This window comes from Nerophis ophidion, linkage group LG13 (genome assembly GCF_033978795.1).
Source record: "Nerophis ophidion isolate RoL-2023_Sa linkage group LG13, RoL_Noph_v1.0, whole genome shotgun sequence".
NCBI classification, from domain to species: domain Eukaryota; kingdom Metazoa; phylum Chordata; class Actinopteri; order Syngnathiformes; family Syngnathidae; genus Nerophis; species Nerophis ophidion.
In genome coordinates this window covers 53,946,644-53,969,143 of record NC_084623.1, presented here as the reverse complement: position 1 = coordinate 53,969,143, position 22,500 = coordinate 53,946,644, and the positions used below count along the sequence as shown (strand labels likewise).

Genomic DNA, 22,500 nt, shown 5'->3' with positions numbered 1-22,500 from the left:
AAATATTTTTTTAATGTTTTTTTTAGATCCACGCAAGTCTATTCCCAACCAACACAAGACCTTTTTAGATCTACACAAGACTCATAAACATACACAAGACTATCACAGACATGCGTTACACTTATAAACCCAAACAAGACAGTGACAGATCTACACAAGTCTATTCCACACCAACCCAATACCTTTTTAGACCTATACAAGACTTATAAACATACACAAGACTATCGCAGACATGTATTACACTTAGAAGCCTGCACAAGACAATGGCAGATCTACGCAAGTCTATTCCATACCAACACAAGCCCTTTTATAGACCTACACAAGACTCATTAACATGCACAAGACTATCACAGACATGCATTACACTTATAAACCCAAACAAGACGGTGACAGATCTACACAAGTCTATTCCACACCAATACAAGCCCTTTTATAGACCTACACAAGACTCATTAACATACACAAGACTATCACAGACATGCATTACACTTATAGACCCAAACAAGACAGTGAGAGATCTACACAAGTCTATTCCACACCAACACAAGAGCTTTTTAGACCTACACAAGACTCATAAACATACACAAGACTATCGCAGACATGTATTACACTTAGAAGCCTGCAAAAGACAATGGCAGAGCTACACAAGTCTATTCCACACAAACACAAGGCCTTTTATAGACCTACACAAGACTCATAAACATACACAAGACTATCGCAGACATGTATTACACTTAGAAGCCTGCGCAAGACAATGGCAGATCTACGCAAGTCTATTCCATACCAACACAAGCCCTTTTATAGACCTACACAAGACTCATAAAAATACACAAGACTATCACAGACATGCATTACACTTATAAACCTAAACAAGACGGTGACAGATCTACACAATTCTATTCCACACCAATACAAGCCCTTTTATAGACCTACACAAGACTCATTAACATACACAAGACTATCACAGACATGCATTACACTTATAGACCCAAACAAGAGTGAGAGATCTACACAAGTCTATTCCACACCAACCCAAGTGCTTTTTAGACCTACACAAGACTCATAAACATACACAAGACTATCGCAGACATGTATTACACTTAGAAGCCTGCAAAAGACAATGGCAGAGCTACACAAGTCTATTCCACACAAACACAAGGCCTTTTATAGACCTACACAAGACTCATAAACATACACAAGACTATCGCAGACATGTATTACACTTAGAAGCCTGCACAAGACAATGGCAGATCCACGCAAGTCTATTCCACACCAACACAAGGCCTTCTATAGACCTACACAAGACTCATAAACATACACAAGACTATAGCAGACATGCATTACACTTATAAGCCCGCACAAGACAATGGCAGATCTACGCAAGTCTATTCCACACCAATACAAGCCCTTTTATAGACCTACACAAGACTCATTAACATACACAAGACTATCACAGACATGCATTACACTTATAGACCCAAACAAGACAGTAACAGATCTACACAAATCTACTCCACACCAACCCAAGAGCTTTTTAGACCTACACAAGACTCATAAACATACACAAGACTATCGCAGACATGCATTACACTTATAAGCTCGCACAAGAGAATGGCAGATCCACGCAAGTCTATTCCACACCAACGCAAAACCTTTTTAGACCTACACAAGACTTATAAACATACACAAGACTATCGCAGACATGTATTACACTTAGAAGCCTGCACAGGACAATGGCAGATCAACGCAAGTCTATTCCATACCAACACAAGCCCTTTTATAGACCTACACAAGACTCGTAAAAATACAGAAGACTATCACAGACATGCATTACACTTATAAACCCAAACAAGACAGTGACAGATCTACACAGATCTATTCCACACCAACACAATACCTTTTAGACCTACACAAGACTCATAAACATACACAAGACTATCGCAGATATGTATTACACTTAAAAGCCTGCACAAGACAATGGCAGATCCACGCAAGTCTATTCCACATCAACCCAAGACCTTTTTAGACCTACACAAGACTTATAAACATACACAAGACTATCGCAGACATGTATTACACTTAAAAGCCTGCACAAGACAATGGCAGATCCACGCAAGTCTATTCCACATCAACCCAAGACCTTTTTAGACCTACACAAGACTTATAAACATACACAAGACTATCGCAGACATGCATTACACTTATAAGCCCGCACAAGACAATGGCAGATCCACGCAAGTCTATTCCACATCAACACAAGACCTTTTATAGACCTACACAAGACTAGTATAGACCCACACTTACACACGTATGGTTACACTATGTATTAAAAATAAACACTGCTCAGTTTGTTACATTGTGACATATTTTTAGCACATTTTCTCTGCAGAAACCTTTTTTCGAAAATTTTAATCCAATTAGTAAAAATTAGATTAAATTTTTTACTAAATTTAATCTTACTATGGTAACCTAATTAGTTACTAAGTCGCAACAGCTAAGTAATTTCCTGACTTTATAAAGAATAAAAAGCGACAAAATCTATTAAAAAAATATTGATGTAATCATTGTAGCATCGACTACATATGGCTCTTGTACTCAATATCATTACAGTCGACGTCTGTGTAGAACCACCCATGGCATTTGTTTACATTCAGGATCGCTTGCTTGCTGTTAGCGGTTAGCTGTTGTATCCTCCTACAGTGTGTAGTGAAGCATGTGTAGCTATGCCTCGTCCTGCAGGGATGATACTTGTCAAATCGTACTTTATTTGTTGCTTCGGAGGCGAGAATTAGTGATTTAGAAGTGGCTAAAACACTACCGACTGTGGACGGACTAGTTAGCTAGCTAACGGCTAACTAGCGGCTAGTTAGTGGCTAGTTAGCTAACAAGAGCAAGAACTCAATCAAGTAATTTAAGAATGAATATTTTTCCTCAATATATTACAGAGCAAATGAAAACATAGCGTCACCACTTTAGTCGTAATTCTTGCGCTTAAAAAAACTTCTCAATGACTTTAGTTTCAGACTTCTTCTGTGTGTTTGATATAAATAAACTAATTTAAGAATAAATAGTTTTATTGAAATATTATAGTGCAAATTAAAATACAGCTTCACCACTTTAGTCGTAATTATTGCGCTTAAAAAACTTCTCAATGACTTTAGCTTCAGACTTTTTCTGTTTGTTTGATATAAAGAAACACATTTAATCATGAATACGCATCTTCAATAAACTGTCAGTAAAATTTTAGCGTAAATGAAAATATAGCGTCACCACTTTAGTCGTAACTCTTGCGCTTAAAAAACTTCTCAATGACTTTAGCTTCAGACTTCTTCTGTTTGTTTGATATAAATAACCAATTTAAGGATGAATACGTATCCTCAATAAACTGTTAATAAAATTATAGCGCAAATAAAAATATAGCGTCACCACTTTAGTCGTAATATTTGCGCTTAAAAAACTTCTCAATGACTTTAGTTTCAGACTTTTTCTGTTTTTTCGATACAAATCAAGTAATTTAAGAATGAATATGTATCCTCAATAAACTGTCAATGAAATTATAGCCCAAATGAAAATAAAGCTTCACTTCTTGAGTTTTAATTTTAGCGCTTAAAAAAATTCTCAATGACTTTAGCGTCTGACTTTGTTTGATGTAAATACACAAATTTAAGCATGAATACGTATCTTCAATAAACTGTCAATAAAAATATAGCGCAAATGAAAATACAGCTTAACTACTTGTCGTAAATCTTGCGCTTAAAAAAATTCTCAATGACTTTAACATTTGACTTTGTTTGATGTAAATACACAAATTTAAGCATGAATACGTATCTTCAATAAACTGTCAGTAAAATCTTTGCGTAAATGAAAATATAGCGTCACCACTTTAGTCGTAATTCTTGCACTTAAAAAACTTCTCAATGACTTTAGCTTCAGAGTTCTGTTTGTTTGATATAAATAACCAATTTAATAATAAATATGTATCCTCAATAAACTGTGAATAAAATTATAGTGCAAATGAAAATATAGCTTCACCACTTTAGTCGTAATTCTTGCGCTTAAAAAAATTCTCAATATTTTAGCTTCAGACTTTTTCTGTTTGTTTGATATAAATCAAGTAATTTAAGAATGAATATTTTTCTTAAATAAATTACAGAGCAAATGAAAATATAGCGTCACCACTTTAGTCGTAATATTTGCGCTTAAAAAACTTCTCAATGAATTTAGCTTCAGACTTTTTCTGTTTTTTCGATCTAAATCAAGTAATTAAAGAATGAATACGTATCCTCAATAAACTGTGAATGAAATTATAGCGCAAATGAAAATATAGCTTCACTTCTTGAGGCTTAATTTTAGCGCTTAAAAAATTCTCAATGACTTTAGCTTCTGACTTTGTTTGATGTAAATACACAAATTTAAGCATGAATACGTATCTTCAATAAACTGTCAATAAAATTATTGCGCAAATGAAAATACAGCTTAACTACTTGTCGTAATTCTTGTGCTTAAAAAAATTCTCAATAACTTCAGCTTCAGACTTTGTTTGATGTAAATACACAAATTTAAGAATGAAAACGTATCTTCAATAAACTGTCAGTAAAATGTTTGCGTAAATGAAAATATAGCGTCACCACTTTAGTTGTAATTCTTGTGCTTAAAAAACTTCTCAATGACTTTAGCTTCAGACTTCCTCCATCTGTCTGATATAAATAACCAATTTAAGAATAAATACGTATCCTCAATAAACTGTCAATAAAATTATAGCGCAAATGAAAATATAGCCTCACCACTTTAGTCGTAATTCCTGCGCTTAAAAAAATTCTCAATACTTTAGCTTCAGACTTTTTCTGTTTGTTTGATATAAATCAAGTAATTTAAGAATGAATATTTTTCTTAAATAAATTACAGAACAAATGAAATTACAGCTTCACTACTTCAGTCTTAATTCTTGCGCTTAAAAAACTTCTCAATGACTTTAGCTTCAGACTTCTTCTGTTTGTTTGATATAAATGAACAAATTCAAGCATGAATACGTATCTTCAATAAACTGTCAATAAAATTATAGCGCAAATGAAAATACAGCTTCACTACTTTAGTCTTAACTATTGCGCTTAAAAACTTCTCAATAACTTTAGCTTCAGACTTTTTCTGTTTGTTTGATATAAATTAACACATTTAAAAATGAATGCGTATCTTCAATAAACTGTCAATAAAATTATAGCGCAAATGAAAATACAGCTTCACTACTTTAGTCTTAATTCTTGCGCTTAAAAAACTTCTAAATGACTTTAGCTTCAGACCTCTTCTGTTTGTTTGATATAAATAAACACATGTAAGAATGAATACGTATCTTCAATAAACTGTCAATAAAATTATAGCGCAAATGAAAATACAGCTTCACTACTTAAGTCTTAATTCTTGCGCTTAAAACACTTCTCAATGACTTTAGCTACAGACTTCTTCTGTTTGTCTGATATAAATAACCAATTTAAGAATAAATACGTATCCTCAATAAACTGTCAATAAAATTATAGCGCAAATGAAAATATAGCGTCACCACTTTAGTCGTAATTTTTGCGCTTAAAAAAATTCTCAATGACGTTAGCTTCAGACTTCTTCAGTTTGTTTGATATAAATGAACAAATTCAAGCATGAATACGTATCTTCAATAAACTGTCAATAAAATTATAGCGCAAATGAAAATACAGCTTCACTACTTTAGTCTTAATTATTGCGCTTAAAAAACTTCTCAATGACTTTAGCTACAGACTTTTTCTGTTTGTTTGATATAAATCAACTAATTTAAGAATGAATATTTTTCTTAAATAAATTACAGAGCAAATGAAAATATAGCGTCACCACTTTAGTCGTAATTCTTGCGCTTAAAAAACTTCTCAATGACTTGAACTTCAGACTTCCTCCGTTTGTTTGATATAAATAACTAATTCAAAAATAAATATGCATCCTCAATAGACTGTCAATAAAATTATAGCGCAAATGAAAATATAGCGTCATCACTTTAGTCGTCATTTCTGCGCTTAAAAAAATTCTCAATGACGTTAGCGTCAGACTTCTTTTGTTTGTTTGATATAAATGAACAAATTCAAGCATGAATACGTATCTTCAATAAACTGTCAATAAAATAATTGCGCAAATGAAAATACAGCTTCACTACTTTAGTCTTAATTATTGCGCTTAAAAAACTTCTCAATGACTTTAGCTACAGACTTTTTCTGTTTGTTTGATATAAATCAACTAATTTAAGAATGAATATTTTTCTTAAATAAATTACAGAGCAAATGAAAATATAGCGTCACCACTTTAGTCGTAATTCTTGCGCTAAAAAACTTCTCAATGACTTTAACTTCAGACTTCCTCCGCTTGTTTGATATAAATAACTAATTTAAAAATAAATATGTATCCTCAATAAACTGTCAATAAAATTATAGCGCAAATGAAAATATAGCGTCATCACTTTAGTCGTCATTTCTGCGCTTAAAAAAATTCTCAATGACGTTAGCGTCAGACTTCTTTTGTTTGTTTGATATAAATTAACAAATTCAAGCATGAATACGTAACTTCAATAAACTGTCAATAAAATTATAGCGCAAATGAAGATACAGCTTCACTACTTTAGTCTTAATTATTGCGCTTAAAAAACTTCGAAATGACTTTAGCTTCAGACTTCTTCTGTTTGTTTGATATAAATAAACACATTTAAGAATGAATACGTATCTTCAATAAACTCAATAAAATTATAGCCCAAATGACAATACAGCTTCACTACTTTAGTCTTAATTCTTGCGCTTAAAACACTTCTCAATGACTTTAGCTTCAGACTTCTTCTGTTTGTTTGAAATAAATAAACTAATTTAAGCATGAATACGTATCTTCAATAAACTGTCAATAAAATATTGCGTAAATGAAAATACAGCTTCAATACTTTAGTCTTAATTCTTGCGTTTAAAAAACTTCTCAATGACTTTAGCTACAGACTTCTTCTGTTCCGCCCGATTGTAGCTGAGATAGGCGCCAGCGCCCCCCGCGACCCCGAAAGCGAATAAGCGGTAGAAAATGGATGGATGGATTTAAGAATGAATACGTATCTTCAATAAACTGTCAATAAAATTATAGCGCAAATGAAAATACAGCTTCACTACTTCAGTCCTAATTCTTGCGCGTAAAAAACTTCTCAATGACTTTAGCTTCAGACTTCTTCTGTTTGTTTGATATAAATAAACAAATTTAAGCATGAATACGTGTCTTCAATAAACTGTCAATAAAATTATAGCGCAAATGAAAATACAGCTTCACTACTTTAGTCTTAATTCTTGCGCTTAAAAACTTCTAAATGACTTTAGCATCAGACTTTTTCTGTTTGATATAAATAAACACATTTAAGAATTAATACGTATCTTCAATAAACTGTCAATAAAATTATAGCGCAAATGAAAATACAGCTTCACTACTTTAGTCTTAATTCTTGCGCTTAAAAACTTCTCAATGACTTTAGCTTGAGACTTCTTCTGTTTGTTTGATATAAATAAACACATGTAAGAATGAATACGTATCTTCAATAAACTGTCAATAAAATTATAGCGCAAATGAAAATACAGCTTCACTACTTAAGTCTTAATTCTTGCGCTTAAAAAACTTCTAAATGACTTTAGCTTCAGAGTTCTTCTGTTTGTTTGATATAAATAAACACATTTAAGAATAAATACGTATCTTCAATAAACTGTCAATAAAATTATAGCGCAAATGAAAATACAGCTTCACTACTTTAGTCTTAATTCTTGCATTTAAAAAACTTCTCAATGACTTTAGCTTCAGACTTCTTCTGTTTGTTTGATATAAATAAACACATAAGAATGAATACGTATCTTCAATAAACTGTCAATAAAATTATAGCGCAAATGAAAATACAGCTTCACTACTTTAGTCGTAATTCTTGCACTTAAAAAACTTCAAGGACTTTAGCTTCAGACTTCTTCTGTTTGTTTGATATAAATAAACACATTTAAGAATGAATACGTATCTTCAATAAACTGTCAATAAAATTATAGCGCAAATGAAAATACAGCTTCACTACTTTAGTCTTAATTCTTGCGCTTAAAAACTTCTCAATGACGTTAGCTTCAGACTTCTTCTGTTTGTTTGATATAAATGAACAAATTTAAGCATGAATACGTATCTTCAATAAACTGTCAATAAAATTATAGCGCAAATGAAAATACAGCTTCACTACTTTAGTCTTAATTCTTGTGCTTAAAAACTTCTCAATGACTTTAGCTTCAGACTTCTTCTGTTTGTTTGATATAAATAAACACATTTAAAAAAGGATACGTATCTTCAACAAACTGTCAATAAAATTATAGCGCAAATGAAAATACAGCTTCACTTCTTCAGTTGTAATTCTTGCGCTTAAAAAACTTCTCAATGACTTTAGCTTCAGACTTTTTCTGTTTGTTTGATATAAATCAAGTAATTTAAGAATTAATATTTTTCTTAAATAAATTATAGAGTAAATGAAAATATAGCGTCACCACTTTAGTCGTAATTATTGCGCTTAAAAATCTTCTCAATGACTTTAACTTCGGACTTCCTCCATTTATTTGATATAAATAACCAATTTGAGAACTAATACGTATCCTCAATAAACTGTCAATAAAATTATAGCGCAAATGAAAATATAGCGTCACCACTTTAGTCGTAATTTTTGCGCTTAAAAAACTTCTCAATGACGTCAGCTTCAGACTTCTTCTGTTTGTTTGATATAAATGAACAAATTCAAGCATGAATACGTATCTTCAATAAACTGTCAATAAAATTATAGCGCAAATGAAAATACAGCTTCACTAATTCAGTCGTAATTCTTGCGCTTAAAAAACTTCTCAAGGACTTTAGCTTCAGACTTCTTCTGTTTGTTTGATATAAATAAACACATTTAAGCATGAATACGTATCTTCAATAATCTGTCAATAAAATTATAGCGCAGATGAAAATACAGCTTCACTACTTTAGTCTTAATTATTGCGCTTAAAAAACTTCTCAATGACTTTAGCTACAAACTTCTTCTGTTTGTTTGATATAAATAAACACATATAAGAATGAATACGTATCTTCAATAAACTGTCAATAAAATTATAGCGCAACTGAAAATACAGCTTCACTACTTTAGTCTTAATTCTTGCGCCTAAAAAACTTCTCAATGACTTTAGCTTCAGACTTCTTCTGTTTGTTTGATATAAATAAAAAAAATTGAGCATGAATACGTGTCTTCAATAAACTGTCAGTAAATTATAGCGCAAATGAAAATACAGCTTCACTACTTCAGTCGTAATTCTTGCGCTTAAAAAACTTCAAGGACTTTAGCTTCAGACTTCTTCTGTTTGTTTGATATAAATAAACACATTTAATCATGAATACGTATCTTCAATAAACTGTCAATAAAATTATAGCTCAAATGAAAATACAGCTTCACTACTTTAGTCTTAATTCTTGCGCTTAAAAAACGTCTCAATGACTTTAGCTTCAGACTTCTTCTGTTTGTTTGATATAAATAAACAAATTTAAGCATGAATACGTGTCTTCAATAAACTGTCAGTAAATTATAGCGCAAATGAAAATACAGCTTCACTACTTCAGTCGTAATTCTTGCGCTTAAAAAACTTCAAGGACTTTAGCTTCAGACTTCTTCTGTTTGTTTGATATAAATAAACACATAAGAATGAATACGTATCCTCAATAAACTGTCAATAAAATTATAGAGCAAATGAAAATATAGCGTCACCACTTTAGTCGTCATTTTTGCGCTTAAAAAAATTATCAATGACCTTAGCTTCAGACTTTTTCTGTTTGTTTGATATAAATCAAGTAATTTAAGAATGAATATTTTTCTTAAATAAATTACAGAGCAAATGAAAATATAGCGTCACCACTTTAGTCTTAATTCTTGCGCTTAAAAAACTTCTCAATGACTTTAGCTTGAGACTTCTTCTGTTTGTTTGATATAAATGAACAAATTCAAGCATGAATACGTATCTTCAATAAACTGTCAATAAAATTATAGCGCAAATGAAAATACAGCTTCACCACTTTAGTCGTAATTCTTGCGCTTAAAAAAATTCTCAATGACTTTAGCTTCAGAATTTTTCTGTTTGTTTGATATAAATCAAGTAATTTAAGAATGAATATTTTTCCTAAATAAATTACAGAGCAAATGAAAATATAGCATCACCACTTTAGTCGTAATTCTTGCGCTTAAAAAAATTATCAATGACGTTAGCTTCAGACTTCCTCCATTTGTTTGATATAAATAACCAATTTAAGAACTAATACATATCCTCAATAAACTGTCAATAAAATTATAGCGCAAATGAAAATATAGCGTCACCACTTTAGTCGTAATTTTTGCGCTTAAAAAAATTCTCAATGACGTTAGAAGAAGTCTGAAGCTAACGTCATTGAGAATTTTTTGATATAAATAAACACATTTTGATATAAATAAACAAATTTAAGAATTAATACGTATCTTCAATAAACTGTCAATAAAATTATAGCGCAAATGAAAATACAGCTTCACTACTTTAGTCTTAATTCTTGCGCTTAAAAACTTCTCAAGGACTTTAGCTTCAGACTTCTTCTTTTTGTTTGATATAAATAAACAAATTTAAGCATGAATACGTATCTTCAATATACTGTCAATAAAATTATAGCGCCAATGAAAACACAGCTTTAGTGTTTATAGCTTCAAGTTAGTTTTTAAGCCAAAATGCGCCAAATTCTCCCTTTTCTAACTCCATGCGTGTCCGGGGAAATAATTAAAAAGCGCAGATATTTTTCAGAAGCAGTATAGTACCGTTTTTACTTCATTAGTACTGCAGTGCTTTATTAGTATTTGCCAGTGAAATGTGGTTTATTCGCCGTAATGGAGGTGAAGAATATTAACCTAGTAGAGCGGCTCCACACTGTGTATGGAGTCCCAGTTTGCTGCTAGTTCTTTGTTTATTTATATCAAACAAACAGAAGGCGTCTGAAGCTAAAGCTCCCGCCGTGTACTTCACGGACGCTCTCCTCCTGGATGTAATATTAAATCATGACTTCATTTAGTGCTTTGTTCCACTGAAGATAAAAACACCCACCTTCGGAATGGCCAGTCTCTCCGCCTTATCGGGCCCGTCCTCCGAGTCGGAGCAGGTGTGCGTGACGGGCGTCACGTGGGGCCGGTGGAGCGGCTGGAGGCTAATCTGGGTGCTGAGGAGGCTGCTGACAGCCTTCAGTGAGCTGCAGGTGTTGGGAGGCAGCGAGGGGTCCGCCAGCAGGTCTGATATCAAACCGTGGGCCTCACCCATCACCGAGATGTCCACCACCACGCTGGTGCCCGACGGCTGGGGAAGACGAGAGGAGGAAGGCAAGTGGGTCAATTTCGCCGAAGTCTTCAATTAAATTCACAATAAATAGTAATAATTGTTTGGTAACGAAACTGCTAATAAATTAAATTGCAAATGAATATATATAGCGTCACCACTTTAGTCGTAATTCTTGCGCTTAAAAAACTTTTCTATGACTTTAACTTCAGACTTTTTCTGTTTGTTTGATATAAATAAACTAATTTAAGAATGAATAGTTTTCTTAAATGAATTACAGTGCAATTGAAAATATAGCGTCACCACTTTAGTCGTAATTCTTGCGCTTAAAAAAGTCTCAGTGACTTTAGCTTCAGACTTTTTCTGTTTGTTGGATATATAAACCCCGTTTCCATATGAGGTGGGAAATTGTGTTAGATGTAAATATAAACGGAATACAATGATTTGCGAATCATTTTCAACCCATATTCAGTTGAATATGCTACAAAGACAACATATTTGATGTTCAAACTCATAAACATTTTTTTTTTTTTTTTGCAAATAATCATTAACTTTAGAATTTGATGCCGGCAACACGTGACAAAGAAGTTGGGAAAAGTGGCAATAAATACTGATAAAGTTGAGGAATGCTCATCAAACACTTATTTGGAACATCCCACAGGTGTGCAGGCTAATTGGGAACAGGTGGGTGCCATGATTGAGTATAAAAACAGCTTCCCAAAAAATGCTCAGTCTTTCACAAGAAAGGATGGGGCGAGGTACACCCCTTTGTCCACAACTGCGTGAGCAAATAGTCAAACAGTTTAAGAACAACGTTTCTCAAAGTGCAATCACAAGAAATTTAGGGATTTCAACATCTACGGTCCAAAATATCATCAAAAGGTTCAGAGAATCTGGAAAAATCACTCCACGTAAGCAGCATGGCTGGAAACCAACATTGAATGATCGTGACCTTCGATCCCTCAGACAGCACTGTATCAAAAACCGACATCAGTCTCTAAAGGATATCACCACATGGGCTCAAGAACACTTCAGAAAACCACTGTCACTAAATACAGTTTGTCGCTACATCTGTAAGTGCAAGTTAAAGCTCTACTATGTAAAGCGAAAGCCATTTATCAACAACATCCAGAAACGCTGCTGGCTTCTATGGGCCCGAGATCATCTAAGATGGACTGATGCAAAGTGGAAAAGTGTTCTGTGGTCTGACGAGTCCACATTTCAAATTGTTTTTGGAAATATTCGACATCGTGTCATCCGGACCAAAGGGGAAGCAAACCATCCAGACTGTTATTGACGTAAAGTTTAAAAGCCAGCATCTGTGATGGTATGGGGGTGCATTAGTGCCCAAGGCATGGGTAACTTACACATCTGTGAAGGCACCATTAATGCTGAAAGGTACACACAGGTTTTGGAACAACATATGCTGCCATCTAAGCGCCGTCTTTTTTCATGGACGCCCCTGCTTATTTCAGCAAGACAATGCCAAGCCTCATTCAGCCCATGTTACAACAGCGTGGCTTTGTAAAAAAAAGAGTGCGGGTACTTTCCTGGCAGTCCATACCTGTCTCCCATGGAAAATGTGTGGCGCATTATGAAGCGTAAAATACGACAGCGGAGACCGCGGACTGCTGAACGACTGAAGCTCTACATAAAACAAGAATGGGAAAGAATTCCGCTTTCAAAGCTTCAACAATTAGTTTCCTCAGTTCCCAAACGTTTATTGAGTGTTGTTAAAAGAAAAGGTGATGTAACACAGTGGTGAACATGCCCTTTCCCAACTACTTTGGCACGTGTTGCAGCCATGAAATTCTAAGTTAATTATTATTTGCAAAAAAAAAAAAGTTTATCAGTTTGAACATGAAATATGTTGTCTTTGTAGTGCATTCAACTGAATAAGGGTTGAAAAGGTTTTGCAAATCATTGTATTCTGTTTATATTTACATCTAACACAATTTCCCAACTCATGTGGAAACAGGGTTTGTAAGAAATTTTTGTCAAAATAAAGCCATTATAGCAATTTTTTTCTGGTCCCCTCTATTTAGAAAAGTATCAAACTACCGAAAAGTATCAAAATAATATTGGTATCAGGACAAGACTTGTCACTAAAATATGCAAAAGCGCAGATTCCAACCGTTGAAATATGTTATATAGTACAAGACTTTGAAAACATGACTGCACTTCATAATGGCAGCTACACTTTCCATCTTAAAGATCTAAAAAAAAATATTTGGGAATGTCCGGCGGGGCCGGATTGAAAAGCTTAACGGGCCGCATGTGGCCCCCGGGCCTTAATTTCCCCAGGTCTGGTTGAAGTGTTAGCAAAGGCTGGCAAATGAAGATACTCAAAGCAGTCCAGAGGTTTCCAGCCTTCTCTCCCCAAAAAGAGGCAACAAACCAAGCAAAAGAGCTGACGTGACACTTTTTTTTTTTATCTTCTCGCCCATCTGCTTCACCCTCGGGCTCCTGTGCCACTCTGCTGGTATCTGTGCCCAACTCGTACCCTCGCTGGACATTTATTCATGTGTTTATACGTCCGGCGAATGTCCATCTTGCTATTTTCATCCACAGTAATGCAAGAACTTTTTCAAACGCCTCTTGCATTAATTTGACTTTGTCATTATTTTTACTTAGTAAATATTGACTTACTAAGACAAAATAAAGACATACTTAAGTATCTCAGGTAACTGGGACTGTTTTGTTTTTACTTTACGGAAAAAATATAATGATATTGTATATTGCCATTCAGCATAGGGAGCGGAAAACACAACCTAAAATTGTAGGCATTTTCATGCGACGAAGCCGGCCTACTTCACCACAGTCTGTAGTCTATTGCCCCCCCAGGACGCCGATGAGATGGAGACGGGATGGTTCCTTACACCCACCCAGCCCCTTCCCCGTCCGCCCCTTTCCCCCTAGAGAGACACCACCTTAACTAACACATTTTCTGGGGTAAACACTGTATATTAGTGGTTCTCAACCTTTTTTCAGTGAAATTTTTTTTTCTATTCAGGTTCCCACTAATCAGAGCAAAGCATTTTTGGTTGAAAAAAAAGAGATAAAGAAGTAAAATACAGCACTATGTCATCAGTTTCTGATTAATTAAAATGTATAACAGTGCAAAAATATTGCTCATTTGTAGTGGTCTTTCTTGAACTATTTGGAAAAAAAAATATCTAAAAATGACTGAAAACTTGTTGAAAAATAAACAAGTGATTCAATTATAAATAAAGAATTTTCCACACATAGAAGTAATCATCAACTTAAAGGGCCCTCTTTGGGGATTGTAATAGAGATCCATCTGGATTCATGAACTTAATTCTAAACATTTCTTCACAAAAAAAAATAAATTTTTCACATCAATATTTATGTGAAATGTCCACAAAAAATCTAGCTGTCAACACTGAATATTGCATTGTTTTCGCAGTTTATGAACTTACATTCATATTTTGTTGAAGTATTATTCAATTAATATATTTAACAAGGATTTTTGAAATGTTGCTATTTTTAGAATATTTTTTAAAAATCTCACATACCCCTTGGCATACCTCCAAGTACCCCCAGGGGTACGCGTACCCCCATTTGAGAAACACTGCTGTATAAAATAAATCCTAGAGCTTTACTGCCCCCTAGTGTCCGTGCCGTCAACTCCATCTAGTAGACATAACACTATGTGCTGCTCTGCCAACACACAAAGACGCATAGTTCCTTCGGTGCCTTCACAGACAATAGATTTTACGGTAAAAAACAACAAAACTGAGTGCTCAGTTGCTAGAGTTTTACTGTAAAAAAAAGCATGAAGTACTCCTTTTCTATTTAATGTACAAACCCCGTATCTATTTGAGTTGGGAAATTGTGTTAGATGTAAATATAAACAGAATACAATGATTTGCAAATCATTTTCAACCCATATTCAGTTGAATATGCTACAAAGACAACATATTTGATGTTCAAACTGATAAACTTTTTTTTTTTTTTGCAAATAATCATTAAGTTTACAATTTGATGCCAGCAACAAGTGACAAAAAAGTTGGGAAAGGTGGCAATAAATACTGATAAAGTTGAGGAATGCTCATCAAACACTTATTTGGAACATCCCACAGGTGTGCAGGCTAATTGGGAACAGGTGGGTGCCATGATTGGGTATAAAAACAGCTTTCCCAAAAAATGCTCAGTCTTTCACAAGAAAGGATGGGGCGAGGTACACCCCTTTGTCCACAACTGCGTGAGCAAATAGTCAAACAGTTTAAGAACAACGTTTCTCAAAGTGCAATTGCAAAAAATTTGGGGATTTCAACATCTACGGTCCATAATATCATCAAAAGGTTCAGAGAATCTGGAGAAATCCCTCCACGTAAGCGGCATGGCCGGAAACCAACATTGAATGATTGTGAACTTCGATCTCTCAGACGGCACTGTATCAAAAAACTACATCAATCTCTAAAGGATATCACCACATGGGCTCAGGAACACTTCAGAAAACCACTGTCACTAAATACAGTTCGTCGCTACATCTGTAAGTGAAAGTTAAAGCTCTACTATGCAAAGCGAAAGCCATTTATCAACAACATCCAGAAAAACCGCCGGCTTTTCTGGGCCCGATATCATCTAAGATGGACTGATGCAAAGTGAACAAGTGTTCTGTGGTCTGACGAGTCCACATTTCAAAATGCTTTTGGAAACATTCGACATTGTGTCATCCGGACCAAAGGGGAAGCGAACCATCCAGACTTTTATCGACGCAAAGTTCAAAAGCCAGCATCTGTGATGGTATGGGGGTGCATTAGTGCCCAAGGCATGGGTAACTTACACATCTGTGAAGGCACCATTAATGCTGAAAGGTACATACAGGTTTTAGAACAACATATGCTGCCATCTAAGCGCTGTCTTTTTCATGGACGCCCCTGCTTATTTCAGCGAGACATGTCCAAGCCACATTCAGCACATGTTACAACAGTGTGGCTTCGTAAAAAAAGAGTGCGGGTACTTTCTTGGCCCGCCTGCAGTCCAGACCTGTCTTCCATGGAAAACGTGTGGCGCATTATGAAGCGTAAAATACGACAGCGGAGACCCCGAACTGTTGAAGGACTGAAGCTCTACATAAAACAAGAATGGGAAAGAATTCCACTTTCAAAGCTTCAACAATTAGTTTCCTCAGTTCCCAAACGTTTATTGAGTGTTGTTAAAAGAAAAGGTGATGTAACACAGTGGTGAACATGCCCTTTCCCAACTACTTTGGCACATGTTGCAGCCATGAAATTCTAAGTTAATTATTACTTGCAAAAAAAAACAAAAGTTTATGAGTTTGAACATCAAATATGTTGTCTTTGTAGTGCATTCAACTGAATATGGGTTGAAAATGATTTGCAAATCATTGTATTCTGTTTATATTTACATCTAACACAATTTCCCAACTCGTATGGAAACGGGGTCTGTAAAATGCTGTAAAAAAAAAAAATACAGTAAAATTTTACTGCAAAATCTAGTTGTTTTTTTTTACAGTGTATGTAAAAAATACAATAATCAAATACATAGTATACAATTATCATGTGTCGAATCCCTAAACATGAATTTATTTATCAAATATTTACGCTTACACGTGGCCCTCGAACTGTGTGAAAACAAATTGGGCCTTCCTGATTTAGAGTCTCCTTAAACAAACATTTTTTTAGACAGCGGGAGTGTCGTGGGTCAAGTCAACAAGTCTGCATTATTATTTTTTTTTTCCCTTTCTGTGTTAGTAAATCAAATCCTGGAGTTTGAAAGGGAACACCGGCACAGAATGTATTTTTGACACTAAATTGTGTTAACGACTCAACCATGTCGGCTGATGAGTAATACGGGAGAGATTGTTTCCTGGAAGATCACATGACTGCGTGTGTGTGTGTGTGTGTGTGTGTGTGTGTGTGTGTGTGTCACCTCAAGCTGAACAAAACCCATTAGAGCACTCCAAAAGCTTTACGACATCCTGCTATTGTGACATTCAGCCATTACCTGGCAGTAATGGACTCTGTGGGTGACCTGCACGCGAGCACCTGGACGTCTACCTTTGACGGACCTTAAAAGTTGAAAACTTTATCCGGTGACTGCTAAAATCCCAACAGACATCTGCGGCGTACGCACCATTTATGACACAATATAAGTTTGGGGAGAACGGTTGAAAAATGCATCAAGATATAAGTGTTTTGTATTGGTCGATATTGATATTTAATGTTTTATGAACTATAGAAAGTAAGGAGTATAATTTGTATTTATTTCAAATGTAATCTTGCTCTGATTATAATACGCTCAGCTATTAAGGCAGGAAGGAAATGTCAACACAAGCGGCTGCGGACGCACCTCCGCCCGGCTGCAGTCAATTGGAAATCAGCACACCTGCCTGGGATGAACGAGCTGCCTTCTTAAGCCCGCACAACCTGCCATGCCATGTAAAGTCTTCCGTGTTTCCGTTGTTCCCGTTTTTCTCCTGTGATCCCCTGTTGTTCCCCTTGCCTCCCGGACTGCCCTATTGGTTTCCCGACCTTCCGCTTGGACACGTTTCTCTCGATGCCTCTCGGTCGCCTTGGATCATCTGCCTACTTCACGGACGTCCGTGTTCCTTCGCTCTCGTTCAACATTTAAGGTAACACTCAACAGCTAATCTACACACACTTGGATTATGTCACGCTCCATTTCCTTGGTTAGTTTAATTATAAGGAAATGTCAACACAAGCGGCTGCGGACGCACCTCCGCCCAGCTGCAGTCAATCGGAAATCAGCACACCTGCCTGGGATGAACGAGCGGCCTTCTTAAGCCCGCACAAACTGCCATGCCGTGCCGGAGTATAGTCTTCTATACCTTTGTAAGGATCCCCGTGTCTGGCTCGCTCTTCCCCCGTGACTTCCGTGTTTCCGTTGTTCCGGTTTTTCTCCTGTGATCCCCTGTTGTTCCCCTAGCCTCCCGGACTGACCTTTTGGTTTCTCCACCTTCCGCTTGGACACGTTTCGTCTCGCTCGCCTTGGATCATCTGCCTACTTCACGGACGTCCGTGTTCCTTCGCTCTCGTTCAACATTTAAGGTAACACTCAACAGCTAATCTACACACACTCTTGGATTATGTCACGCTCCATTTCCTTGGTTAGTTTAATTATAAGGAAATGTCAACACAAGCGGCTGCGGACGCACCTCCGCCCGGCTGCCGTCAATCGGAAATCAGCACACCTGCCTGGGATGAACGAGCTGCCTTCTTAAGCCCGCACAAACTGCAATGCCGTGCCGGAGTATAGTCTTCTATACCTTTGTAAGCATCCCCGTGTCTGGCTCGCTCTTCCCCCGTGACTTCCGTGTTTCCGTTGTTCCCGTTTTTCTCCTGTGATCCCCTGTTGTTCCCCTAGCCTCCCGGACTGACCTTTTGGTTTCTCCACCTTCCGCTTGGACACGTTTCGTCTCGCTCGCCTTGGATCATCTGCCTACTTCACGGACGTCCGTGTTCCTTCGCTCTCGTTCAACATTTAAGGTAACACTCAACAGCTAATCTACACACACTCTTGGATTATGTCACGCTCTATTTCCTTGGTTAGTTTAATTATAAGGAAATGTCAACACAAGCGGCTGCGGACGCACCTCCACACGGCTGCAGTCAATCGGAAATCAGCACACCTGCCTGGGATGAACGAGCTGCCTTCTTAAGCCCGCAGAAACTGCCATGCCGTGCCGGAGTATAGTCTTCTATACCTTTGTAAGCATCCCCGTGTCAGGCTCGCTCTTCCCCCGTGACTTCCGTGTTTCCGTTGTTCCCGTTTTTCTCCTGTGATCCCCTGTTGCTGCCCTTTTGGTTTCTCGACCTTCCGCTTGGACACGTTCCTCTCGACGCCTCTCGCTCGCCTTGGATCATCTGCCTACTTCACGGACGTCCGTGTTCCTTCGCTCTTGTTCAACATTTAAGGTAACACTCAACAGCTAATCTACACACATGGTCTTACACCATACACACTCTTGGATTATGTCACGCTCCATTTCCTTGGTTAGTTTAATTATTATTGTTTGTTTATTATATATAGTGTCTACATATAAAAAATATTCAAAACTTTACTTCCTCTGATGTCTGTTGCCGTCACCTCCCCTCAGTCCTTAGTAAAACATAACAAGCATGGGACACACTGTAAACAAAGTAGTAAAATGACATTGAACACTTAACAATAAGCTCTTAAAAATGAAGGTGCAAAAATAAGGAATGTGTAAGAAAAGCTCGATAAAGTGTAAGAAACTAGTGCAGAGTGTGAAAATGTAAATGCCAGAAAAATTGTGTCTAAGTTATGACAAAACTTTGTGTTTCCATGAGTTCCCGGCGAGAGGACAAAAGCTGTCTTTGATCTCACCAAGCAAAAGGCTTGTAAAAACTCCACTGTCTAGATGGGAAGCGACATGAAGGTGTCGGTTTCTTTGATCCGTTGTAATCCACAGGAAGATTTTTCCTTGACCCGAGATCTACAAAGCGGAGAGGAGGCAGGACCTGACGCAAGCTCCAGGCATTTTTTTTCTTTGAACTCTTTTGTGACAAAGGGCGACGGCTGTTTACGACCCCCCCTCCCCCCGTTGCCATGTAATCAGGGAAAGTCCAAATAAAAGATGAGCCGTGCAATCCTTCTGTCAGAGTGTGGTGGACGACTGTACGAAGAGTACAGCCCAGGCGTTTCTCCTCATTGAGCTAAATTGAATCCTGTCTCTGTTTAATTCCTTGCTTCTCGTCTGTTTAATAGATAACATCGGGGTTTGAACCTGACAGTAAACCTGAAAATAACTATTTTCTGAGTGCCACGCACTCACTTTTTAGAGCACAGCTGTAACTTCCTGGCACTAAAATGCAGAAAATAATTTTTGTCAGGTTTCTCCGTTTACATTTTCACACTTTGCACTATTTTCTTACACATTCCTTATTTTTGCACCTTCTTTTTAAGAGCTTATTGTCAAGTGTTCAGTTTCATTTTATTATTCTGTTTTCTTGTAAACCTGCAAAAAATAGTTTTTCCGAGGTTTCTCTGTTTATACTTTCTAAACTTGCACTATTTTTGTATTATTTTAGCACCTTCCTAAGAACTTATTTAGTGTTCAAAGTGATTTTACTACTTTGTTTACATTTTTGAGTGTTTTCCATGCTTGTGTTGACATTTCCTTTCCGCCTCGATAGCTGAGGCAATTATAATCACAGGAAGGTAAATAAATGTATTATTTTCCTGCTCCTTTTTTTTCATAGTTGCTTAAAAAAAAGAAATAATTATTGATATAATCATAGTATTTAAATAATTAATTCATAACACAAATTCATGTCCACAGTTAAATAATAATAAGAGGGCAAAATAATGTTACACAGCCATTATTTTCCTAGCTGTAATAGTTTTTCTGAGGTTTCTCTGCTTACATTTTCTCAACTTGCACTATTTTTGTATTATTTTTGCACCTTCTTATTAAGAACTTATTTAGTGTTCAAAGTGATTTTACTACTTTGTTTACATTTTTGAGTGTTTTCCGTGCTTGTGTTGACATTTTCTTTCCGCCTTGATAGCTGAGGCGATTATAATGACAGGAAGGTTACATTCAAAATAAATGTATTATTTTCCTGCTCCTTATTTTTCATAGTTGATAAAAAAAATGCAATAATTATTGATATAATGATAGTATTTAAATAATTAATGCATAACACAAATTCATGTCCATAGTTAAATAATAATAAGAGGGCAAAATAATGTTACACAGCCATTATTTTCCTAGCTGTAATAGTTTTTCTGAGGTTTCTCTGTTTATACTTTCTAAACTTGCACTATTTTTGTATTATTTTAGCACCTTCCTAAGAACTTATTTAGTGTTCAAAGTGATTTTACTACTTTGTTTACATTTTTGAGTGTTTTCCATGCTTGTGTTGACATTTTCTTTCCGCCTCTATAGCTGAGGCGATTATAATCACAGGAAGGTTACATTCAAAATAAATGTATTATTTTCCTGCTCCTTATTTTTCATAGTTGCTTAAAAAAAAGAAATAATTATTGATATAATCATAGTATTTAAATAATTACTGCATAACACAAACTCATGTCCATAGTTAAATAATAATGAGGGCAAAATAATGTTACACAGCCATTATTTTCCTAGCTGTAATAGTTTTCTCCGTTTACATTTTCTCAACTTGTACTATTTTTGTATTATTTTTGCACGTTCTTATTAAGAACTTATTTAGTGTTCAAAGTGATTTTACTATTTTGTTTACATTGTTTGTTTTCCATTCTTGTGCTGACATTCCCCTTTGTGCCTTAATAACTGAGGGGATAATAATTACAGGAAGTTTACATTTAAAACAAAAATATTTACATTTAATCTTCCTTTTCCAGTTCCTCATGTCCCGTCGGACATAAAATGATCAATAATTCTCCGTATCGAATGATATCAAAACACTTGCATCGTGATACGGTTTCAAGCCCTATTAGGGTCACAGGTGAGCTGGAGCCTATCACAGGCCAGATGTGGACAACCGAAAGCTCACATTATATAACATGCATGACTTATCGGATGCAAAAAACATTTGCGAGTCAGTTCGACGATGCGGTAAAGACACGGCGGTGCTGGCGGCGAGGGAGAAGGAGATGATTGATTGTTCCCGGCATAAAGGCCCAGAGAGACCGCGTGATTAGTCCGTGACACATTTTAAAGCAGCACTAAGTAACTTTTCAACCTTCATAATATATCTTCATAACTTTTGGGATGATACATGGACTTACAACTAGTTGAATGACACCTCTGTTGTGCCTGAGGAGGTCTGTATCGATTCTATTTTTACACTTAGCGACTTTAAGGAGGGTGGCAGGAACCTAGCCACACAAAAAACTACAAATATGCTGACTTGATTTACGCCATACATCAATTCCCTTTTGTTAAAAAGACGTAAGTCAAAGCGAACGCCTGCGTGCAATTACTGTTGTCATGGCAGAAGCTGCAAAACGACCAAAGAAACGAAAAGTTTTCTCTGAGCTCAAAGATGTGAGGGATTTTCCAAGGATGCTGCCTGGGCTCTGTTCCTGCTAAACGAGTTAAGTGACTTTCGATGTCCAAATCAAAATGCTAATGCTAATGTTAGCTTTCGGAAATGTGTGTGGTAGCAATAAA

At 35.9% G+C, this 22,500-nt stretch overlaps 1 pseudogene; it reads right to left on the bottom strand.

The window, feature by feature from the left end:
- LOC133564737 (cGMP-inhibited 3',5'-cyclic phosphodiesterase 3A-like) overlaps positions 1-22,500 on the bottom strand; it is a 166,576-nt pseudogene that overhangs the window by 79,279 nt on the left and 64,797 nt on the right.